At 39.6% G+C, this 22,487-nt stretch overlaps 1 protein-coding gene and 2 non-coding genes across 4 annotated transcripts in view; 2 read left to right on the top strand and 1 right to left on the bottom strand.

Annotated features, from left to right (window-relative positions):
• Positions 1 to 15,637: 15,637 nt before the first annotated feature.
• On the top strand, positions 15,638 to 15,744 carry LOC130846857 (U6 spliceosomal RNA). Its single transcript, XR_009051652.1, has one exon. It is a non-coding gene; the product is annotated as a U6 spliceosomal RNA (small nuclear RNA).
• A 1,096-nt stretch (positions 15,745 to 16,840) lies between these two features.
• On the bottom strand, positions 16,841 to 16,947 carry LOC130847732 (U6 spliceosomal RNA). Its single transcript, XR_009052475.1, has one exon. It is a non-coding gene; the product is annotated as a U6 spliceosomal RNA (small nuclear RNA).
• A 241-nt stretch (positions 16,948 to 17,188) lies between these two features.
• AKAP6 (A-kinase anchoring protein 6) overlaps positions 17,189 to 22,487 on the top strand; it is a 551,024-nt gene continuing 545,725 nt past the window's right edge. For both annotated transcript variants that reach the window (XM_057721871.1, XM_057721869.1), the window contains exon 1: positions 17,189 to 17,463. The gene's annotated coding sequence lies outside the window, so the exon portion shown is untranslated. The remainder of the gene's footprint in view (positions 17,464 to 22,487) is intronic.

Here is a 22,487-nt window from a genome sequence, read left to right as displayed (position 1 = left end):
GAGTGTGCTTCCTAGTTGGGGGGCTGTGGTGTCTGCTTTCTGGTGTGTGGCTCTGTGTCTTTTCTCTCTAATGAGCAGGGCCACGTCAGGTGGTGTGTTTTAGGGTATCTGTGAGGTTAATATGGCTTTAGGTAGTCTGTGTGCTGATGGGTGGGTTTGTGTTCCTGTCTTGTTTGTAGTTTGGTGTGAGGTGTCCGGCACTGGCAGTTGCAGACAGTCAGACGAAGCTGGGTCTTTAATTCTGATACAGGGCTCTGTGGGAGTTCTCTGAAGTTAATCTTCCCTGTGTCTGAGGACTCCCTAGTAGTCTAGCATCCTGGATTCAGTGCTCCCTCCCGAGAGCTTCCTACTTGTCTTCTGATAGAGTAGTTCCAGACTTCAGAGGTTGGTTGTCCCAGCAATAAAAGGGTTTAAAGAAGGCTCTCCAAGACCCAGACTAATGGCAGAGTGTTGAGTCAAACAAATACTAAGTCAAGGAAACACATGTATAAGACACACAAATACTGAATCCAATAGAACATAAGGCACTTAAAAGACCTGACAGAAGAACCCCAGTATGCAATCAGACAACCAAAGAGGAAACCAACAGAAATTTAAAACCAAAAACAAACAAACAAACAAACAAAAAAAAAACACCACACACACACAAACACAAATCCAGGGAGGTTTTGAAAGCTGGGATCAAATATAATAAAGAGCAAGAGTACCACCAGACAGACTGAAGATTCTCAGAACAAAATCAGACAATTATGCTTAGAAGTAAGGTAAAGACAAAACCTAATAATAAAAACCAAAGCAGTGTGTCATCTGGAGAATAAAACAAGGAAACAGAGCAGACCGATAATATTGCTTATAAGTATATTAAGATAAAAGAAACTAAAAAAGGATAGAAGACAGGGAAACAGAAGAGTGTAGTGTGACTGGAAATATGAAAAGAAAAAGAAAAGAGAGAAAAAAAAGAAATGTATAAAAGAGATGAAAAGAAGGTAGGAGAGATCAAGTTAGCACTACAAAAAACTTACCTAGAAATAGAAATATGTAAAATTCTAAATATAAAAATAGAAGAAAAAATAGAATAAAAGAATTAAAAAAATGTTATAATACGTGTAGATCCCTTAGGACTAAGATCATAATTAATTAAAAAAAAAAAAACCACACACACACAAACACATATCCAGAGAAATTTCAAAAGCTAGGATCAAATATAATAAAGAACGAGAGTACAATCAGACAGACTGAAGATTCCCAAAACAAAATCAGACCATCATAATCAGAACTAAGATAAAGACCAAACCTAATAATAAAAACCAGTGTGTCATCTGGAGAATAAAGCAAGGAAACAGAGCCAGGTGATAATATTGCTTATAGGTATATTAAGATAAAAGAAACTAAAAAAGTATAGAAGACAGGGCAACAGAAAAGCATAGTGTGACTGGAAATATGAAAAGAAAAAGTAAAAAATTGAAATGTATAAAAGAGATGAAAAGAAGGTAGGAGAGATAAGTTAGCACTACAAAAAACTTGGCTAGAAATAGAAATATATAAAAAGGCTAAAAATAAAAATAGAATAAAAATGTTATAAAACATGTAGATCCCTTAGGACAAAGATCATAATTAATTTAAAAAAAAAAAGCTAGAACTGACCCCAGAATAGACCAGATCAATAATATTAATAATAATATTTCTGTTTCCTTGGGTTGTCAGCTGTAAGTATCCTTCTACCCACCTTGGGCTTTTTGTGTTACTCTGCGACCAGCAGAGCTTCCTTTATTGTTCGTCTGTAAGCTCCGGTGTGTGGGGAGAGAGAGGGTACAATAGTGGCTCCTTCCCCTGGGAGTGAGTGAGAAGTTGTGCCCTGCCTGGGTTGCAGCGGCTCGGGTGGCTCAGGCAGTGTCTGTTGCAGAGGGACAGTGGCGGCTCAGGCCAAGAGAGTGACTACAATTGCGTCTCCTCCCCCCTGCTATGACTCCGCTGGAGTGCCCTGCCTGGGTCACAGCAGCCCAGTTGGCCATGGCAGTGCCTGTTACAGAGGGATGCTAGCGGCTCAGGTGTAAACAGAATGTCTCCAGAGCTGGGCTACTCTGCCAGCCTTTGGCTCTCGGCTGCAGGCACTCTAGGCCAGCCCTGCCTGGGGACCTTTGTTATCCCTGACTATGTTAGCCAGGCCCAGAGGGGTCCTTCCTTTGTCCATCGCAGGCGCTGAGAGGCTACAGCCACATCTCCTTCCCACTGCTGGTGAGTCAGCAGTATTGAGCTGCCGCCATGGCCACCCTGCTTTCTGTGGTAGGCTTTCTCCACTGCAGATTTCTTCCCTCCTGTCCTCTCAGTCCGTCTCCCTACTGCCAACAATGTTTCTCACCCTGAACCAGTTCTCCGGTTCCCACATTCCAGCTCCCAGACCTCCTGTTCACCTGTGAACCTACATCTCAGTCCGGACATGCTGAGCTGTGGTGCGAACCTCCGTGTGTTTCTCACTCTTTCCCATCTGCCACAGATCAGCCGCTTCACCCTCTTTGAACAGTCCCAAATGCTTCCCTTCTGACCCAGGGAAATTCCCCATCGGAGAAGGGGTTTCCCCATCAGATAAGGGACATTTCCCCGAATTTGGGAATCTCCCCTCTGTTTCAGATCCCCCCACCCCAGGGTGTGGGACCCGTCCCTTTTCTTTCTTCTCCTCCTCTTTCTCCTTTTTTTTTTTTTCCCCTCTGTCCTACCCAGTTATGCTGGCATCTTTGCAGTCCTTTCTGGTGTCCAGGGTCGTCTGCTGGTGTTCGGCTGGTTCTCTGTGGGAATTACTGCATCTTTTGATATATTCCTGATGCATCTGTGGAAAGGGATGCATTCCACGTCCTTCTACTTCACCACCATCTTTCTTCTCCGGATTCTGAGTTTTGGTGTCAGAAAAATATCTTTATTTTGCACTTATTATTAAAAAATAATTTTAGTAGGTATGCATTTCTAATTTCACAGTTGATTTTAAAGATATTATTATTCCATTATCATTTTACTTTCATTTAACCTGGTGAGGAATCTGCTGTCAGTCTAGTAGAGGTTCCTTTGTAGAAAATCTGTGTTGTCTGCCCTAACATTATTTTTGTCTTTGGTATTCTGTAGTGTCAATATGATATGTCTAAGCATGTATTTATTTTCATTTATACTGCTTTGGATTTTTAAAATTTATTGAACATAAGTTCTAAAAGTCCTCAATCATTATGTCTTTGAATATTACCTCTTTCCTGTTCTATCTAGTCTTGCCTATTGTTATGGACTTAATGTGTCCCGAGATAACCATATGTTGAAATCCTAACCCTCAATGTGGTCGTATTTGGAGATAGGGCCTTTATAGAGGTAATTAAGGTTAAATGATGTCCTAAGGGTGATCTCCTAAACCAATAGGACTGGTGTTCTAATAAAAAGAGGAGGAGAGACCAGAACTCATTCTCTCTCTTTACACATGCATAGAAAAAAAAACCTTATGAGAATACAGAAGGCAGCTATGTACAAGCCAGGAAAAAAGGAAGAAAGACCCCACTAGAAACCAGCCCTGAGAACAGCACCTTGATCTTGGACTTCAAGCTTCCAGAACTTTACATGTATTTTAATATCTGTATTAGTCAACATTCTGCAGAGAACAGCGAATATGATCTATTTATCGATCTCTACGTATATACATATTTGGAGAAAGAAAAAGAGAGAGAGAAGGGAGAGAAAAGATTTATTATAAGGAATTGGCTCACATGATTGTGGAGGCTAAGAAGTTCCACGATCTGTTGTCTGCAATTGGATATCCAGGAAAGTGGGTGGTGTGATTATAGTCTGAACCCAAAAGCCTAAGTACCAGTGGAATCAATGGTGTAAATGCCAGTCCGAGGTCAGGAGAAGAACAATGTCTCAGTGCAAACAGGCAGGTAGGAAAGGGATAAATCATCTCTTCTGCTTTTTGTTCTATTCAGCCCCTCACCAGATTGAATGCTGCCCACCCACATGGGAAGAGCAGCCCACTTTACTGAGGCCTTGATTCAAATACTAATCTCATCCAGGAACACCCTCACAGACACACCCAGAAATAATATTTAATCTAGGCAGTCCATGGTCCAGTTAATTTGACACATAAAATTAATCATCACAATATCTTTGTGCTATATTCTGTCTGATTTTTAGTTCTATCTTCCATTTTAGTAATTCTCTCTTTAATTATGAACAATCTTATATTTAACATGATCATTAATTACATTTTTTATTTTTAGATGTTAGGTTTGATTTTTTTTCCCAGATCTACATGATCATTTTTGATGGTCTCTTGTTCCTTGGACATATTCTTAATACTCTTTTGTTTTTTAAAACATAGTCACTGGGGCGGGGAGGGTGGGGGGGACTCGAGGGTGGGGAGTCAAGGAAGGGAGGGAATACGGGGATATGTGTATAAAAACAGATGATTGAACTTGGTGTACCCCAAAAAAAATAAAAATTAAAAAAAAAACATAGTCACCACAATCTGGCATCACTTTAAACTAAACTTTCAGCTTAATATAAATTCTTGCCTGTAACCCAGAGGAAGGCAGATTTGTGGTTAGGAAAGCTTGAGAGAACATTTTCCCACTCTATTCAGAAATAAGATTGAGACTGGCATATTTCCTAACTATCTTCCTCTATGTGATGGAGTTTTGCCAAAGTTTATCCTTCCATGAGAATGACACCTCTCAGAGTCTCAGCTTTAAACCAACATCTTATTTTGACTTGCCATTTTTTATATGTGTTCCAATTAAACTTATATATGGACACTGAAATTTGAATTTTATACAATTTTCATGTGTCACAAAATACTATTCTTCTTTGATTTTTTTCAACTATTAAAAATTGTAAAAATCATTCTTAGTTCATGGGACATACAAAAATAGGTGGTGGGTTGGATTTGGCCCATTGGGTTATAGTTTGTCAATCCCTGTTCTATAAAAAATGTTTTCAGCAGCAAAATAATCAATACACCCTAAGTATTCTTTGTGAGAGAGTGAACAAATTAAAAAATAGTAACATATCCAGGCAAGGAATCTACCCAATAGCTTCATGTATTAGCATGGTTAAACATAAAATATATAATTTTATGCCAAAACAAAGCAAAAGCTTGCAGAAGTACATTCTAATATGACACAATTTAAGTAAAATTTTAAAATCTGCAAAAGAAGACTATATATTACTTATGGGTGTATATATATGTGTGTATGGAAAATTATTTTTTAAATTCTTGAAAATTGGAATGGAGAGAGAAACAATGGCAGCTGAGAGAGATACATGGTGGGCCTAAGATATATCTGTGATTTGTTGTCATTTTTGAAAAGTTTGAAGCAAATTGGGCTAATAAAATTATATATATAGGTTTTTCTTAAATTATTCTCAATACTTGCTTATATGTTTGAAATATTTTATAATTTTTTAAATGATCTAAGATTTCATTAGTTTGCATAATATTAACATGGTATAAAGTGCACATCCTGGTTTGGAAGAAAGTTTGAAGTGGAAAGAACATTAAATAACTTAGGACAGCTTAGTCTAAGCACTAGACTCTATCAGGAACTAGCCTCAGATAAGAATGTGAGCTCAAGCAAGTCTTTTAATATCTTTGGATCCAAGAGAAGAAGTTCTATTTGATTAACAGTGTGCAACCTCTTTGAAAGCAGTGATATGAAACACTCTAAAAATCCAAGAAGGTACATATTTAGTTTGTTTGTTTGAGACACACACACACACACACACACACACACACACACACACACACACACCCCATCTCATTTTAAGCCTTGTCCATTATGAAATATACCACACATACAGAAAAAGTGCATAAAATAGTAATGTATACCTTAATCATCATAAAATCAAACCATGTAGTCACTACACAGATCCAGAACACTGACAGTTCCCAGAAAACCCCAGAATGCTCCCCACCCCTCCATCTATGATAACTGCTTCTTGTTAGTTTTGGGGGGGGGGGTTGTTTGTTTTGTTTGTTTTGTTTTATTTGTTTGCTTTTTTGTTTGTTTTGTTTTGTTTGTTTTTGTTTGCTTGTTAGTTTTGGGGGGTTGTTTGTTTGCTTGTTAGTTTTGGGGGGTTTTGTTTGTTTGTTTGTTTGTTTGGCTGCCCCACAGTGGGTGATTTCAGTTCCCCAACCAGGGATTGCAATGAGAGTACTAAGTCCTAACCACTGGACCACCAGGGAAGTCCCCTTCAAGGTAATAATTTTATTTGTTTGTTTCAAGATATTATTCTTGATGAAATTTACTGTGACCAGAATTCTTATAGTATTTTGACTCAAAGGTCTTTGGAAAGTCTGTGGGCTCAGAAAGAAGGGGATTGGGAAATTCCTTACTGGATTGTTGTTGAGAACTCTCCCCTCTCCTGAAAGGGAAACTCAAGCTTAGGTTGTGCCTTGAAAGGCAATATTAGCTGCCCAGCTGCCCCAGCTCCAGCCTGTACTGTGCAGAGGGCGCTGTGTTGGGCATTGTGTATACTTATATCATTTCATCCTCAAAACGGACTTGTGAGATGAGAAAACTGAAGTTCTCTAAGGTCAAAGAGCCAAAGAGAAAGGTAAAGAAAAGGAAAGATGCACTTAATTCATAAATATTCAAGACTATTAATTTATTTACATTTTTTCCCAAAGTAAAATGTACAAGGCATAGCCCCATGTGACTGATTTGAATTTTCCTCTTTAAGCTATCTGTATAATTGCCATTTACTTCATCTATGGAGAACTTGAAAAAATTAATTTCCATGGATCAAAGCATTTTGAACACATTTAGGGCTCACTAAAATTCTTATGAGTTATTAAAAATGTATCATGTGTACATATAGTCAGCTGTATTGTAAACTGCAGCTAATGGGTGTTCAGTTGACAAAAGGTGGAATAGTTTGGCTCATTTACTCCTTGGGCTCCTCCTGTTTCACTGGAAAACTCATCTAAACATGCATGTCTCAAACTAATTTCAAGACAAAAGCAAAGCCTCAGCTGAATGGTGAAAATAGATAGCCCCATCTAACCTGGGAAGACTGCCCGCCTGAAGGAAAAGGCCATCAGTCTAAGTGAATGCTCCAGAGAGACACTTCTAAAAATAAAAGCAGCCTGTCTATAGCAGAAAAGAAATATCACTAGACATTTTGACTGTGGTTTTATTTCATTAAATTGCTGAGCATATGCTCAGTTACAAGAAGTAAAATTCAATATATAGTTTCCAAGTGCCTCCTCTGTTTAAGGCACTATGTGGTGGCCTCCAGAGGACTCAAAAATGAATGATATGCCATCCTCACTATTGAGGAGGTTACAATCTAAGGAGGGGTGAACAGCAAGATAATAGTATATGAGCAATGTGTGATAAGACTTATGAGAAAGAAGCAGAGGGGAAATGAAGCAATAGTTGTTTGAGTACCTTTCATAGGCCAGGCATGTTTCATAACATCATCTTATTTTAATCCTACAATAAGGTAATGAGGTTGGTATTATTCCCAATTCGAGGAAGTATGAGAAAGCAAACCGAAAAACTAATCCAGGATCACACTGGTTAACAGCACAGCTGAGATTCAAATCCAGATATGCCTGCCCCAAAGCTTGTGTTCCCAACAACCACACAGGTTGAAAGCCATGTGATGGATAGAAAAGAGGTCCTTACTGACCATGACTCTCAGAATGATTAGAAAGGAGCCAGGAGGAAAAAACTTTTCAGGGTGACTTCAGACCACACCATTACTTAAGCCCTCCAAGGATGATTTGGCATTATTTCCTTAGCCTTGAGTGTAAAACTCTTCGGATGGAAGGCGTGGAGCGAGATTTGATCACAGGCGTTCTTCTGCCTCCACCATCAGCCTCAAACTCTGCCTTTAAAAGATAAAATGAATTGAATTTTACTGTTCATGTGAGTACTAACACTGTGGATGTATTTCCATGAAATATGAAAAAAAACCCTCAGCCTCACCATATAAATTATAGGGGTCCATTTTCACTTTTATTACTATTTATATAAGTGGTCATTTTGATTCTTAATAATCTTTTGTTCAGGTGACTATGCAGGCCCAGTTGTCCTTCTCTTTAATTGCTTTCCTTCGCTTGAATACCTGCTCTATGGTCTCTTAAGAGCTACCAGCATTGTTATCATCATTATTTTGCAAGGTGAATGAACATAAATGTAGATTTTTCATCATATGCAGACTCCGCTGACAATCGCCAAAAGATTTTCTTCCATATGAATTGTATAACTTAGAGGGGATGCTAGAAGATTAGCCCAAAATGGACAATTCAGCACTCTGGTTTAATTTCAATTCTGCCAGTGAGCCACCGGGCAGACCACACTGCCTTTTGGCATGGTCTCTGTTTCTAAGCAGATGACATTAAAGATGCCTGTCACCCACTGTTTTCCCTGAGGTGCTAATAGGTTTTGCTAATGCAAGAAAACACCATTCTCAAAATGATACAAAGCATCACAGAAACTAAAATTACAGGAAGTAATTTCACCTACGTTTTGGCTTGCACAGGCCTACCTGGCTTTGGGAAAGCTGGTTTTATGGCAAGGGTTGATCTGCCTTAGTTGATCATCAATGTCAAACAAAGCTGAAACACCAATGGCTAGGACCTCTTACTGTTCCTCCACTGATGAGAACCAAAATAAACTTTAAGACATCAAAGGCAACAATACTATTGTGTGGTAACAGATGCTTAAACTGGTGAAATCCTGTGGCTCAACTGCACAACTCTAGAACAATTCCAATGAACTAGGTGCTAAGACTTTAGAGTCTGAAATTTTTATTCCCTATACTGTACATGTTAAATGAATGAGGGCTTGGTATGTAGTATGATTTTCATGAGTCATTTCAAGCCAATAGGTTTTAAAAATCCCCAGTCACTTACTAGTATACCTTCTTAATTATTCAAGCCTTGAGGAGAAAGTGCGAGTTCCAGTGAAACTGCAGGATGATAGTGGATCTTAACAGTGTGGTGTTCTTTACTTAAATGCACAGTCCATATGCTTTTAATTTGTGTGTAATGATCTGGTTATTTGAGAATCTGTCCTTTTAAAAAGAATGTGTGAGAAAATGTACATAAATGTGCACCAGTGAAATAGGCCCTCATGTTCTCATGTTCTGAAAAGCGTTTTCTTCGTAGAGTGAGAACAAAGTATTTGAGAACTGATCTTTGAAATCATAATGAAACTAAATGTGACATGTAATTTGACATGCAAATATGTGACTCACACACCCTGCTTCAGAAATGAGTAAAATGTGGTCAAATATTTCATTTTCCTATTGCATTTATCACCATTTGAAATTATCTCATTTATTTGAATACTTTAAAAATCTCTGTCTCTTCCACACTCAAATGAAACTCCATGGTCACTGCTCTACCCCTGGTGCCTAGAACATTGCCTGCCACATAACAGGTGCTCGATAACTATTTATTAAATAAAGGAATTAATGTAAGTTAAAAGATACTCAGTGCGCTACGTTAGAGTGTATGTATCTATTTCTCAACTCTACTTGATGAAGCCTCCACAAAGGCAGTATCCACCAGCTTTACCAAGTGCCTTGTTATTTGACAGGATCAGTATATGTTTAGTAAGGGAGTATAGATAGAGTATGAAGTTCCAGGAACACTGGTTAAAAACAGCAAACCCTTCGGCATTAGATTTTAGCAATAGTTTTTTTTTCTTTCTTCATTTTTACTGAAGCATGCTTTTTAATTGCAGTATAATTGATAATGGTGAGATGCACACATCTCATATGTATATTTGATATGTTTTGACAAGTGTATACACCCATATAACCCATATACTGATCGAGATACAGAACTTTACATCACTCCAGAAAACTCCCCTGTACCGTCTTTTAGTCCGTTCCCCATTCTCCTCACCACCACCCACCCAAGCAATGGCTGCTCTGATTTCTATTACTATTAGGTTAGCTTTGCTTGTTCTTAAACTCCATATGAAAGAAATCATACAAATGTTCTCTTTTATATTTGGCTTATTTTTTTACAATACACCTGTAAAATTCATCCAGATTGCTATGCATATCAGTGATGTGATCCTTTTTATTTCTGAGTAGTATTCCATTATATTAATATACTACAATTTATCTGGTTTCCTGTTGATGGAAAACAATTGGATTGTTTCCAGTTTGCAACTATTATGAGTAAAGCAGTTGTAAACTTTCTTATATGAATTTTTGTGGGTATCTTAATCTCTTCTGGACAAATATGTAGAATTGATGGTTCACAATTGAAGTGTATGTTTATCTTTATAAGAAACTGCCAGACAGTTCTTTGAAAATTGTATCATTTTATACTCCCACCAACTATGTATGAGTGTTCTTAGTTGCTCCACATCATTGCCAATATTTGGTATTATCAGTCTTTTACATTTTAGCCATTCTAATAGGTGTGAAATAGTATTCATTGTGTATTAACTAGCAGTTCTCTGATGATTAATGACGTTGAGCATCTTTTTATTTGCTTATTAGCCATTTGTGTATCTTTTGTATGTAGTGTCTGTTCAAGTCTTTTGGCCATAGTTAATGTAGGTTGTTCTCTTTTGTTGTTGAGTTGTAAGAGTTCCTGATTTATTCTAGATACATGTACTTTTCCTGATATTTCATCGTAAAATTTTCCTGAATATTTTCTCCCAGCCTCTGGATTGCCTGTGTTTTTTTTTTTTTCATGGTGTCTTTTTACGAGCAGAAGTTTTTAATTTTGATGAAGTCCAGTTATCAAGTTTTGAATGGTTTCTGCTTTCTGTGTCCTGTCTTAGAAAGCTTTGGTAACCTAAGGTTGCAAAACTATTTTCCTGTTTCCTTTAGAATCTCCATCTCTAATTAATTTTTGCGTATTAAAAAAAAAAACAACCCTGAGTTTTACCTACCTTTTTAGGATCTCTCAGAAATGCTAGAGCTCTATGAGACTCTACTGAGGTTCCTTAATGCAAAATATTTGATTAAAACAACAGCTTACTACCTAAAACATGCATTCAAGGAACTCAATTATTTGAATGCATGTTTAGTTAATAAAACATGCTTTCAAATAATTGAGTTTTTATTTATTTTATTCAATTATTTTTCAAAAACTGAATTTTACTTTATCTTGTTTAATTTTATTCAAGAACTGACCACTAAAGGCAATTTTGAATCGCTTGTTTTAATGAGGAAAACATGGACATAAATGTCCTGGCCTGGGTCATTTTATTATTGTTTTTTACAGTCACAGATTTTTTTCTTCTATTTTTTTTTCTTGGCCACAACAATTATATTACCTTTTGGTTCATAAGTTAGCTTCAGTATTTCAAAAAACATAACCCAGAACATTTTGGAAGATAAAAGTAAGCTGGTCTGTGACAATTTTTTTCGTTTATAAGTAAGAAACAGAACACCTGGAGTTGACTAAATTTTTTCATCTTATTACTTTATATGTATTGATTGCCCAAGAATTTCAAAATAGTTCATAAAGATTTTCCTGGTTAAAGGTATATTAGGATTTCTCTAGTGTTAAATAAAATTATAGAATAAGAAGCAACATGGATTTGGATTCTGAGGCTCCTGAGTTGGAATGCTGGCTTTCCCCCAACCCAATATTATTACCCATATGAATCTACCCAAGGCACATAATTCCTTTGAGCATCAATTTCCTCAGCTATAGACTGGGATAATACCTACCCATCAGAATAATTGCAAATATTAAACACAATCTTGTATGTAAAATGCCTGCCAAGTAGTTGGTGCTCAATAACTACTGCCCCCTCCTTTTCTATTTATAATTCTTGAGTTGTCCTCTCAAGAAAAGAACACATGCAAGGCTACACAAACTCCAGAAAGTAGATTTTTCTATATCAGCCTACACAGTGTTTCTCAAAGTGGGATCTAGAACCTCTTGGAGTCTTCAGACAGATTCTCAGGGGTCAGAGGATAGTCTATAGGATTTTTAAAAGAAATTGTTTATATTTGGATGATTATCTTAAAATATTAAAATAACCAGAGTCTGAAACTTCTGAATAAGCTATCTTCAGCTTATAACTAAGCATTGCCATACAATTTCAACATGAATTTGCAATTACCTTTGCCATTTCAGCTTGCTGAACTAAGGGACATCAATGTGTCCGTGCTGTTTGGTTGGCATGTCCTCCTCTCTAAACGGCTGCAATGGCCAAGGTCTGCCACTATACTCATGTTGTCTGTGAAGGCAAAATTTCTATTTCCTAGTAATAACACACATATGAATAACATTTTCAGCAACTAAGACTTTAGTTTCTTATCTTTTCAATAAATCAATACTTTGATTTCTCATTGAGCAAATGACATGCCACTGAGTACTGTACTATTTTGTAGGGACTAATGAGAAATGAACAGAGGTAGACTGAATAATATAAATGATGTATTTGCACTAAGAGAAAGCCAAATGCTTTCAGGACATTCGATACAAATAAAGATTTAATGGTAATTTGAATATTCTAAATTGAAAACAGAGTGGAAGCAATCATGATAAAATCTGATTTATGATCAATTTTGAAATGGTATAAATGAGGCATTTTCAGTATCTAATTGCCTCTGTGAAATTCTGCATTCTCAAACCTCCTTCATGGCAAACATGGTGCTGAGCCTGTTGAAAAACCACAAGGCTTGTGATACCTGTGTCAGACTTGTTTCTCTGTAGGAACCTGTCTACCTTGTTTTGGGGGGGAGAGGGTAATTTTGATTTTACAGCCTCTCTGTTAATCCTTTTCTCTCTTGCCAACAATTGTTAAAATATTGTCCAAGTGGAGTCCCAAGCAGATATAAACAAACTGCTGTGAGAAATCTGATTACTTCTTTACCTTCAATAGTCTGACTATGAGCTCAGTGCTGAAACTGAAAAAAAAAAAGTTAAAAAAAATATTTCTGAGTTTAGAACTAACTTCACATAATCTTGTTCTAAATTTCAGCAAAATTTGATTAGATATATATTTAGTGCTGATTTCAATTATAATGTTATGCCAGCTCCATGTTAAAATAAATATCACAGCTTTACAGAGTCATCAGGCAAGGATTGCTCACTGCAGAATGTTAACTAGGAGGCCCAATTTTCCGAACCTACCTTATTTCAGAATGTCAGCCCCTATCTATTGTGTGCTGTGTCCTGATTTCAAAAATGCTAAAATAGCAAAAGAAATTATGTTCCAGTATCTATATAATTTGGTAGTAAACAAAGTTTCAGTTTTTTCAGAACATCCTTATGTGAATTGGCATTCTCTGCATTAGTCAAAACATAGAAACAAATTAAGTATAGAACTGAACCTGAGGCTGTCTTTCCACTATCAAACCCAACAGTAGTTATTTAGTTTCAGCCACATTATCTACTGCAATAAATTAACATTGTTAATTTGAATTGTACTGATTTGTAGTTGTGTATTTAATTTGTAAATCTGCTTTAGTTTTAGAGTATACAACAGCTATGAGTTTATACCCAGTTTTATGTTTATACATATTTAAATAACAATATAATGGAAGTAATTTCAGCAATACTGGGAGCCTAGAGAGGATTTATTGCCTTAAAAGGGTCATGCATAAATCACTTGTGAGAAATTCTGCTTAGTTCTTTAACAGCTTATTTCAAAAGTGCCATGACTCTAAAATCATGCATTTTTGCTATTTCTGTACACATTTGATAATTTAAAGCCATTATAAAGATTTTCCCCCCAAAGGATTTGATTTTTAGTCAACTTTCAGATCTTTTTTTCTCTCTGTGGTAAACGTTTTTCCTCTTTTCAGAATATAAAGGGCTTAAACATGGTCATCCAGAAGTGTAGCCTAACTGAAGAAGCTTACAACTCATAGAGACATCAAGTTCATGTCCCTGGAACTCTGACCATCCTTCCAACTACAGATTCCTCTAATCATGTATCCTTTAATAAACTTATTGTAAGGTTTCTAAGGAGAGTAAGAAAATGAAGGGGTTGTGATATATTTCTTCAAATCATAAAATTGAAGATCAATTGACTATTTCTTAATAGCTTTGAAGTCAGAAATGTTTATTGGAAAGACAGGCCATTAGAAGAAATACATCAAAGCATATTTTATTTGTAATTGGGCAATTTAACTCAACAGGCTGTCATTTTTGCCTAATTGGGTTGTGGGGGGTGGGGGGGTGGGGGGTAAGAACAGTGTATTTTATTACATTTCAAAAGCTGTGAAAGAAAATTATAACTATAAACACAGAGAAAGACAGGTTTAGCAATATAAACTAGTCTTTTGCAGGCTTTCTGTTCCTTTCTCTATTTTTGTTTCAGCAATACCGGAAACACTTATATGGTTTTACACTATTTTTTACATCATAAAATTGGATACCAATTTTAAAACTTCTCAAAATCACTGATCTGTCACAGGTTTTTACTTCAAAATATTGTGTCGTGGAAAGTGTAGGACGACCACAGGAAGGAGAAAAAAGAAGCATAACTTCACTTATTCTATAAATATGCCATATTCCTTAAGGGTGCCATTACACAATGCAGGCAAACTACTTCGATATATGGAGGCGTTCACCTTTGGCTCTCAGTTCACAACGTGTAAGGTTGTGACTTGAGTAGCAGTTAAAATCAGAATGTTTAACACTAACATTCCAGTATTTCCTGCAGGTAGATCTGTCCTGCATGTTTGTAACATAATAGGGCTAGGATTAGGGTGTGGGTAAGTATTAAGTACAAGAGTGATTCTCCAGTTTAGCTCTAATAGTTTAATTCTTCGAACGCATCTCTCAGGCCAAATCGGTGGGCTTCAGCGTGTTCTTCAGCGTTCCAGCGGGTTCGTGGCCCGGCTACGAGGTGGCCTAGGGGCATGACACCTGTGAAGGGCGTGGCCACCCATCCTGGCTCCTCCCACCATCCCACTGACGCCTGCGCAGAATGGACTCAGGCCTCAGACACTGGTCCTAGTGCTGGAGAAACCCCAGGTATCCTAGTGTGGTGCTGACAGTCCGATCTGAGTGGCCGAGTCGTTAGGAAGAATCTCCCCGAGGACTGGTCACTGGGGTCTTTTAAACAAAACCTCTGGAACTGGCACAAGGCTCCTATGTCACGGGCGAAACATTGGTGACACGTTCCATATTTTACTGGGAGAACCCCAGCTCGATCCCAGAATCCTAGTGACCCAGCAGGCCAACCGATTCGCAAACTCTTAGAATTGGGGGAGACGCCGCATGTTCCAGGCAGGCCGCCAGGGCCGCCTCTATCGCGCCAGCCGGGCCATCCACTCCGCTCCGCGGCCGCCTCACACACCCCCGCGAGTCCCGCTCGCTCGCCGGGTCCTCCAGGGCGCCGCGCTCGCCGCTCCCGGCATGCTCCGCGGGCCGAGCGCCCCCGCGCGAGGACCCACCGCCCCGGACCTGGGGCCCGCGCGCGACGGGGCTCCTTACCCAAGGTGCACCGGGCGCTCATTTGCATGTCCCACCTACAGGTGAACGCAACAGATCTCACGGCCTAGCGACCACAGCCCCAAATGTGCGAGCCTCGGGAGTGCGTCCGCGATATCAAGTTTCCCTAAATGTTCCACGGTCACCGGAGAGACGAGCAGTTTGGTCACCGTAAGTGTAAGAGGCGAGAGGTCGCCGCGCCTTATATAAGCTGGGGGCAGAGGTAGTGGCGTGCTCGCTTCGGCAGCACATATACTAAAATTGGAACGATACAGAGAAGATTAGCATGGCCCCTGCGCAAGGATGACACGCAAATTCGTGAAGCGTTCCATATTTTGTGCTCTGCCCCACCCTCCGCGCGCCCCTTGCTCCTTAGCTCCGGAAGAGACGCTGTGGATCAGAAGCACAACGTCTAGCATTCAATGCTGAAGCTGCAATTTTTCACTATAAAAATATTCGTGTAAGGCCATGTGTGAAAGGATGAAGCTGAGTCGCGCCTGGAAATATACGTGCAAATATGTCACTTCTAACAATACATATCTCGGAAATGAGAAAATGTCAACTTGCATTTGCCTCACAGAACTGGAAAGTTCTGAAATCTCCTTACTTATGGTGTGTCTCCCTTAACAACACGAACTCCAGAGGCCCAGCCGGGCTTGGCTCTTGTTCACTGAAGACGGCCTGACACATACATTGCCCGATGAGTCCTTACCAAATCATTTCTAAATTATTAAAGCACTGAATTCTTGCTAAGCTAATGAATTCTTGCTAAAGGAAATAAGTAACCGTAGTGTACAATTCTTGGGCCTACTTTATGGCATTCTTTGGCTGTTTTAGACCGGGGTTCCTACGCCCTTTCCGACTGTGAGCTACACAGAAGCAGGGACTGTTACCAAGGAGTGCTTATACTGGGAGCGATCAACGTTGGCCGGTGCCTGCGGGTCCCAGAGCTTCAGGACCGACTGAAAGCTGGCTAGAAGCAGCAAGCCCATCCAGATGTGCTTTCCTAAGTCTTCCCGAGACGGGTTTTGTATGCCTGTCTTTATCCAACTTCTAAGGATCCCGCGCTCAGAATGCCGCTTTAGGTAAATCGGGTGGTTTCTGTGATGGGAACTTTGAAAGTTCATCACCCAAACCCAAAGCAGATTTTAACCAATAAAACCAAGCATTCTACAGCAGACACCAAGATTATCCAGATAACTTAATAATAAAAAGTGAGACAGGTTGGCCGTGGGGATGCCAGGAGGCCATCGAGCTAGAATCGACCCCTGAAGGACGCAGGTTCGTGTGGGAGAGCCTCGCAGGTTACCCTGAGAGAACCCGGCATCGAGCCGGAAAGCGCAAACCCAGAGCCGGCCTCCAGAGCTTACTCCCAAATCTCCACCGGCTTTTGCGTTAATCAGCAAAGGGTGTGAGGGGGGGTGGGACAGAGCACAAAATATGGAACGCTTCACGAATTTGCGTGTCATCCTTGCGCAGGGGCCATGCTAATCTTCTCTGTATCGTTCCAATTTTAGTATATGTGCTGCCGAAGCGAGCACGCCACTACCTCTGCCCCCAGCTTATATAAGGCGCGGCGACCTCTCGCCTCTTACACTTACGGTGACCAAACTGCTCGTCTCTCCGGTGACCGTGGAACATTTAGGGAAACTTGATATCGCGGACGCACTCCCGAGGCTCGCACATTTGGGGCTGTGGTCGCTAGGCCGTGAGATCTGTTGCGTTCACCTGTAGGTGGGACATGCAAATGAGCGCCCGGTGCACCTTGGGTAAGGAGCCCCGTCGCGCGCGGGCCCCAGGTCCGGGGCGGTGGGTCCTCGCGCGGGGGCGCTCGGCCCGCGGAGCATGCCGGGAGCGGCGAGCGCGGCGCCCTGGAGGACCCGGCGAGCGAGCGGGACTCGCGGGGGTGTGTGAGGCGGCCGCGGAGCGGAGTGGATGGCCCAGGTGGCGCCGCACTTTAGGGCACGTCGTTTCCCACTTAAACTTCCTTTGATGAGTACTTGGGGAAAAAAAAAAAAAGTAATCACCCAGCCATTATCACACCTCGAAAAGTTAAGGTAATTCCTTAATGTCACCTAATATTCACTCTACATTCCAATTTCCTTGATTGTTTTAAAGATGCCTTTTATTGTTGGTTTATCGTAAGAATCCAAACAAGGTTCTGTCCTCCCTCATTGTGTTTGGTTGGTGCCTCTTAGGTCTCTCTTAATCTCCTACCGCCCTGTCTCCACTCCCCTCCGCCCCCCACCGCCGTTGCTCTTCATGCTGTTGATTTGTTGGGGAAACCGGATATTTGCACCATGAAAGGTCACATTTCTTTCATTTGGCTCACTTATTATGGATGATGTGGTTTAACTTGTTTCTCTGTCCTCCATGTTTCTTGAAAATTTATAGCTAGACCTAAAGGCATAATTAGATCCTGGTTTAATTTATTCATTAAGCTTTAGAGGCGCGTTGGTAGGGCGTATCCTTCCTATTGCAACGCAAGATAAGGCAGGTAATGTCCGGCCGAACTAGTGGGTTCAGGTGAGGTTAGCAGCCTGACTCCTTCATTATCAAGTTTCCCATACATTTTTCACTTAATGATTTTTAGAATACACTGATGAACGTAGCCCAGGTAGAGGGTCTGGTGGTCGGTCTATCTGCTGGTTTGTTTTTAACCCTTGGCTCATGAGCTATAAGGATGTAAACCCAAGGCCCTTGATGTCCAACTTCTGGAAGAAATTGAGAGAAAAAAACCAGGAAAAGAAATGAGGGAAGAGTGTCGTTGTCCTTTAAGCCTCTCGATCATTCAGTCCTTTCCGTAGTTTGGTTACACGAGCTAACAAATTGCCTTAGATTTTGATGAAAACAATTCTTGCTCTTATCACTGGTTAAGTATGTGTAAGTCTCTAGTCACTTTCTTAGGGGGAGATAGTGTTAACACATCTTTTGAAACTCATATAGGAAAGTTTTCAGGTAGGTGGCTTTTTAGTTACATTATCTTTTGTATCTTGCGTTAGGATCTCATATGAGAAGAAGAAGGAGTCTCAACAGGCATTTTTAACAAATTGACTTTAGGAAAGGTTGATTTAAAGGATTTTTCTCAGTTTATCTGATTTTTTTAGGAAAAAAAAGTTTTATTTTTATATTCTGAAATATTTGTGTTACCAATAAATGCTGTCATAATAATCCTAACTACTTACATTACCAATGGAATAAAACAATCATCTGTGCTTTCTTAGTGGTATGTAAAACTATGGTGCATCTTACAGTCAGTGGCATTGTAGACCCAAAGAGATGGAAAATTCTCATTTTTTCAGAGAAGGAAACTGAGGCTGGGGTAAGTGTGTAGTGATTTCCCCAGGCAGTATTGGCACTGGTCTTACCATCTTTTGAGGCCAAATTCATTTCTGTTTCCACTGTACTACTTGTAGTATTACTAAGTCACAGTCTTTGCAATAGCTTAGAAAAGAATAAAGACCTCAAGCCTGTTATTCTACAGACACATATCTGAGTTCTACTCATTTTACTGCAACAATAGGATACCACACACTGGTAAGTGGAAAATCTACCTTGTTCTTTTTCTTTTTATTCACAGTAAGGGAACATTCAGTGATGTGACAGAATTGCAACAGGCAAAACCCACAAGTCATTTCCTCTTTAGGAATTTTGTTCTAATTAAAAAGAAGCAGCTCAACCAAAATCCTCATGTCCTCTTGAGCAGGGAACGGGTGAGTCACTTATAACCACAGTATCAGGGACTAGTTTTACCTGGTATGAAATTGGTGAACTTCAGCTGGGGAACAGAGGTTATCAACCTGGGCCGCAGTCTGTATTCCATGAGAGCTGTGATTAAAATATCAGTGCCAGAGCCTTCCCCTGAAGATTCTGATTTAATTGTTCTCCATTTCTCTGTCTCTCTGTACTAGAGAAGTTCATTGGAGTTCCCCACCAGCCCCCTTCCTTTGCTGTTCTTTCCCTTTTATGGCCATTCCCCCTTCCTTCATGTTGTACCCATTGACTCCCCAGCACACCTCCTAAATGTCCCACCTAGAAAGAACTCCAAGGATCTTTCGAAGCATACCAGTCATGGGTTTCATCTTTTCAGGGCTCTTCTAACTAACCCCATAAACTAAAATGTGTATCCCAAACTTGCCTAGTGATAGTCCCAGAGGAGTAGCCAGTGACAAGGCAAAGGATGTTATGGCATATCTCCCAGATGACCTATCTGTGTTTAAAAGGCAACTTTTAGTGAAATGAGGTCACTGTGGTAAGGCTGGTGTGAGATATTTTTGTGCCTGGAACCCTTTCACAGCAACCAGTTCCTTTAATTTGTAGTAGCAGATAACCTCATGTTCTGTTTTACTGGGTTCGGGGGCGGGGGGTGGGGGGAGTGGGGGTAAGGGAGGGGACAGGAAGGCACTCGCAAGAGACGTATCAGAGATGACCTTCCTTAATTTCTTGTCCTTGCTACACATTTACTTATATTCACATGTATCCCTGTTTCTTCTGTTTTCATGGCAGAGGTGTTTCTTGTATGGGAAAAATTTGTGCCCAGGTGGACAACTGCATTGCCTAGAATCTAGACAGTCCCTCAGGGTTATCTGATTAGGATTATCTGATTCCAAATCTTTGGAAACGATCTTAAAACTCTATTAGATTGTAGATAAATGAGAGCAACACAAAATAATTCTTATTTATAGATATGCAAAATCTGTCCTGACCAGTAGAGGTTCAATTGACTTCTCTCTACCACAGTGGAAGAAGTTAGTTTTGCTTTCATTTGCAGATTCATTTCAGCATTCCTTTACTCCATATAAATGTGATTTTTGATTTCTCCTTTGAGCTGCTTACATTATCTACCTTGTTCCTTCATTGATTAATACGTTAAATAAAATTTTTAACACGTGGTCATTTTATATCTGTATGAGAGGCATGATTTTTACCTTTATTTTTTTTTTTCAAATGTCTTTTAACAGTTTGGAGGTCTTCTACTGAGATGCCCAGTGGATTCACCTAACAAAACTAGGTATAATTTTCACCAGAGAAATGCAGCTCATGGGTTCCTTAAAGAGTAGACACATCTTTTTTTTTTTGGCTCTCAGAATGACAATAACTTGCCAACTCTCTGTTTTTCTAATTTTAATATTGTTCCCTTTTAATTTTGTGGTTTGTCTTTGTTTTGTTTACAGCAGTGTCATTGCCCACTCAGTGGTTGGGAATTTGGTGTTATGTTCCAACCATTTGGGGAGCTATGTGAATGAATTAATGATTTGTAGAGATCTTGTCTCTGTTGGGTGAGAGACAACAGAGAAGCTAGTTTGTTAGTCTTGTTTGTTTACTTATGCATTTATCTGGGCTCAAATCAATTAAGAATGTTGATATTTGAACCAGTGAATTTTTTGTGCTTCTGTATTTATTCTTGACTCATGACTAAAATTTTAAAATTGAAGATATAAAATCTGTGTCTGTGTGTCTATATTGTTGCAGAAAAAAACTGATCCCACGAAAAACCAAGCACAACACTCGGAGAGTTGGAGAACTCAGGTTTATTGGGCCGGCGGACCCAGACGAGCTAACGCTCCAAAATTCTGGGGCCCCGTTTCAGGGGAGTTTTCTCCTTATATAGGTTAAAACATACAGCTATAATTGGTACAAACTGATTGGCTACAAATTACTATAGGTCATGGGCAGTTACAGAGCTACGGGAGTTGCCATGGGTTACACACATAGTAGGAGGTCCTAACAGGAACTTGTAGGAGCTGGACATTCCATTCCTATCAGGACTAAGGTCACAATTTGCATTCTCATACTGTTTGCAGGTTGAAGTTAATGGTCACTTAACAAGTCTATGTGCAAAGGGTCTCAAACAAAGGCTTGGGGTGGGTGCCTGAGAGCAAGACATTCTTCCCTTATCTGATCACTCTTAGTAAGTCATTTTACTGTTTAACTGAGAGTGGCGAGCAGGCCTTTGCAAAATAGAGGAGAGTAAGCAATTACAAGTATGGAAGTTTCAGTTTTCTCATCAATATATCTGCAAATCAGAAGGGTCTTTGTGTCTCACTGTATGAATGTCTAATGTTTTTCTAAATCCAGATGGTATTAATAAATTAGATTATAAAATTTCCTAAGAAAATAAGTCCTGTTCTCATTGGCTTATGAGATAAATAAGTGCTTATTTAAATACAATATTCCTGTAACTCTCAGAAAATAAGGAAATGGAACTTCTAAGATTTAAAATGTGCTAGATTTAAAAAGTATTTTAAAAAGATCATGAGAGACTACTACAAGCAACTGTATGCCAATAAATTGGATAACCTGGAAGAAATGGATAAATTCTTAGAAAAATACAACCTTCTAAGACTGAACCAGGAAGAAATGGGAAATATGAACAGACAAATCACAAGTACGGAAATTGAGACTGTCATTAAAAATCTCCCAACAGGGCTGCCTAGGTGGTGCTGTGGTTAAGAATCTGCCTGCCAATTCAGGGGACACAGGTTCCATCCCTGCTCCAGGAAGATCCCACATGGCGAGGAGCAACTAAGCCTGTGTGCCACAACTACTGAGTCTGTGCGAGTCTGTGCTCTAGAGCCCGTGAGCCACAACTGTTGAGCTTATGTGCTGCAACTACTGATGCCCACATGCCTAGAGCCTATGCTCTGCAACAAGAGAAGCCACTACAATGAGAAGCCTGTGCACCACAACGAAGAGTAGTCCCCACTCCCTGCAACTAGAGAAAGCCCATGTGCAGCAATGAAGACCCAACACAACCCATAAATAAATAATAAATAAATTTATTAAAAAAAAAAATCTCCCAACAAACAAAAGCCCAGGGCCAGATGGCTTCACAGGTGAATTCTATCAAACATTTAGAGAAGAGCTAACACCAATCTTTCTCAGTCTTCCAAAATACAGCAGAAGCAGGAACACTCCCAAATTCATTCTATGAGACCACCATCACCCTGATACCAAAACCAGGCAAAGATGTCACAAAAAAAGAAAATCACAGGCCAATATCACTGATGAATATAGATGCAAAAATCCTCAACAAAATACTAGCTAACAGACTCCAACAGCACATTAAAAAATCATACAC

The sequence above is a fragment of the Hippopotamus amphibius genome, chromosome 2 (genome assembly GCF_030028045.1).
Source record: "Hippopotamus amphibius kiboko isolate mHipAmp2 chromosome 2, mHipAmp2.hap2, whole genome shotgun sequence".
Lineage (NCBI taxonomy): Eukaryota > Metazoa > Chordata > Mammalia > Artiodactyla > Hippopotamidae > Hippopotamus > Hippopotamus amphibius.
Note: the sequence above shows the minus strand (reverse complement) of the source record. Positions and strands in the feature narration are given on the sequence as shown.